Here is a 3275-nt window from a genome sequence, read left to right on the forward strand (position 1 = left end):
TGAGAGGAGGGGAGGGAGGGAGGGGAAGAAAGAGCACAGGGTAGGGAATAGATATAGGAAAGCCTGGGTGCTGGGTGGGGGGGCAGCATTACACAAGCAGGGGGTGGGAAAAAGAAGAACAAGGTGGACTGGAGAATGGTTGGGCAGGTTCGCATGGGCTAGATGGGACAGAGGTAAATGACGTTGTATGCACAACCTTAGAATAACAGGGTTCAGGATACAGGAATAGAGGCATGGCCTCAAAGGGGATAAAATGTGACTAATGTTAGGATGCTCAGTTGTCTTTTAAATCTTGGTTTCCCTTGCCTACCATTGTGAAATAGACACTTGGGGGAGGGGGAATAATGAGAAACATCACAACAGAGAACATGTAAGCCTGTCTTCAACCTCTAACTGACTGGAATAACTTGAGGGGAGCTGGAAATTGCCCAGACCCAAAATGGGGGGGGGGTCTATAAAGGCAAGAGGTGACTGGCTTACAGGCTTTCAAGGGTGAGCCTAGTTCCAGATGGGGCAGGGGAGGTAGAACGTCCACTGAATGATTTCTAATCTCTTAGGACCAGGCTGACAAAAGGAAATGGGGATAAGACTCTTCTGGTACAACAGTGAATACCTGCCAGCAGGACTGACTGTGAGGGTCAGAAATGTAGAGGCAGATTAAAAAAAAAAAAAAAATTGGTAAAAGGAGAAAATTGGTTACTTTTGCAGCCCAGGAGTGGAGGTCCCTGGGACCATCAAGCGAGAAGAACCGAAAGTGTGACCCTACCCAGAGAGGCAGTGAAGCCAGCCATGGAGACAGAGATGTTAGTGTGGACAGATGGAGTGTCTGGGGACACGGGACTCAGGGATGGAGAAGAGTTGTTTGCTGATAGCCAAGGGGGCGGGCCTGTGGTTATTTGATGATGCATGGAGGGGATTGTAATCATTGCAATGAAATGTAATACAATCGGATGAATGTGAAGATGAAGTGGGACAGAGGCAAATAAGGATGTATGCACAACCCTGGAACAACAGGGCTCTGGGATACAGAGATTGAGACATGGTTGGAATGGGGAATAGAGGGTAAAGAATGTTAAGATGCTTGACTGTCTTTTGAATCTTGGTTTCCCTGGCATACCACTATAAAATAGACACTGGAGGGGGAAAGAAAGGAATAGCCAGAAATATCACCAGAGAAAGCTTGTAAGTCCGTCTTCTGCCTATCACTGATTGGAATACCTAAAATGGGGCTACAATGTGCCCAGTGAAGGAGGCTGCCTGTGGAGTCTCTGCATTACATAAGACCATAGGTGGATTCCTGAACCCAATCCAGAATCTTCTGAGGGGAAATTTCCACTTGAAAGGACAAGTAGACCAGCCTAGAGCAGCCAGAAGAACAGAAGATACTTCATGAAAGAAAGACTGACAGGAAAAATCCAAAACAATATAGGCAGATCGACTGATTACTACAAGAACAAACAAGTGGCTCACCCAGGAGACATCAAGGTAAGTGGTCGGGTCCCCTAAGGGCAAACCTTCTTCGAAGGCTGGGACCCAATGGGAATAGATGCTCTGATTGGTGACCACGTTCATTTCTGATAGGGTAAGTGAGGGAAGGGCAGCAGTGGAGCTGCGAGCTAAGCCCTACAACATTCAATGGACTCCTGTGAACCTGGCTGGAGACCTGATTGGCCAGCAGTGTGCCAAGTCCAGGGGACTCTTGGGCCCAGAGTCAGTGACATAGCCACAGAGGACTAGAGTGAAGAGTGAAGCGTCCAGCTGATAAGGAGAGAGGGCACATGCATAAGTACACCTACCCTTGCAGATAATACCCACCTGATCTGGCTTTAATGGCTGGATGATCAGAGCTCAACTAGAAGAAGAAAGAAAAGGAAAAAAAGAGTAATCTGATACAATTTGATGAACCTGACCTACTCCTATGGATGCAGTAGCTCAAAAGAGGGAACGCATCTTCATAGCAAGGATCACTCCCACCTCCTCCACACAAGGAGAGGACAAGGATGGGCAACTTAGACATTGGCTACCCAAAATGGGGGGCTTACAGAGGCAAGAAGTGACTGGCTTACAAGCTTTCAAGAGGGACCTAGATCCAGAGGGCGTGGAGCAAGGTAGAATCTCCACGAAGTAGTATACAATCTGTCTAGGTGGGGCAAGGAAAGGAGATGTGGATAGGTCTCTTGCAATACAATGGTGAATAATTGTTATCAGGAGTGATTGTGAGGGCTGAAAATGTAAAGGTAGACATTTTTTACCAAAGGGAGGGGAGGGTTTAACTTTGCAGTGTAGGGGCGGAGGTCTCTGGGACCATCAAGGGAGAAGAGCGGAGAATGGAACCCTACCCAGGGAAGCGGTGATGCCCGAGATGGAGGCAGAGACAATGACGCAGAGAGATAAACCCTGTGGTTGGTGAATGATGCATGGAGGGGATTGTAACCATATACGATGGGATCCATGTGAAGCTAAATGTTCTCCCATGTAAACTATCACATAACTCAAAATAAAGTATCCTATATGCTTCAAAAAAAAAAAGTACCTTTTAAAGGTTGCTGAGCTATTTGAGAAACTTAGGAAAGTAGAGAACCAAGTCTCATCAGATGAAGACTTAAAGCTGACAGCGCTTCTGGCCGCTAAGGATCTCTTATATAGATTCACCAAAGCCCTCATTGATTATGAGAACTCAAACAAAGCTTTGGATAAGGCCCGGTTAAAAAGCAAACTTGTCAAGTTGGCAGACATTCCAGCAGGAATGTTGCCAGAAATTTGAACAGCTTTCTGAATCAACAAAGGAAGAATTGATGAATTTCAAATGGAAGGGAGCAGCAGCATTTAGGAAGAATTTGATTGAAATGTCTGAATTGGAAATAAAGCATGCCAGGAAGAACGTCTCCCTTTTACAAAGCTGCATCAACTTGTTCAAGAGCAATTGATCTGCTTTTATTCAGAATGAAGTCAACAAAGAATGTGAAAGCCAGCATCTCTTGCACTTAAATCATTAGCTACAGCAAATTTATTTGTTTTTTACTTTAGTTTAAAATGATGTGAATAAGTACTTTGATTTCTAAAAATCTTAACACTTAACCATGTTGGTTTAAAACATTTTATTGCTTCTTACTTTGACCAAACTGATCTTTTTCCTATGTGTTTAATACCTCAAGGTGTGCAGAATCTAAATACTGGATTCTCCTGTAATTTGTCTTTAGTAATTACAAAAAGGTATTGTATCATGTGCCTTCTAGTATAAAAATTGCCTGGCACGTGTTTGCCTTATTATGTCA

At 44.5% G+C, this 3275-nt stretch overlaps 1 pseudogene; it reads left to right on the forward strand.

Annotated features, from left to right (window-relative positions):
• The window catches only part of LOC102837485, a 6820-nt pseudogene extending 3893 nt beyond the window's left edge, over positions 1-2927 (forward strand).
• The last annotated feature ends 348 nt before the right edge of the window (positions 2928-3275 follow it).

The sequence above is a fragment of the Chrysochloris asiatica genome, unplaced genomic scaffold, assembly GCF_000296735.1.
Source record: "Chrysochloris asiatica unplaced genomic scaffold, ChrAsi1.0 scaffold00119, whole genome shotgun sequence".
NCBI lineage: Eukaryota > Metazoa > Chordata > Mammalia > Afrosoricida > Chrysochloridae > Chrysochloris > Chrysochloris asiatica.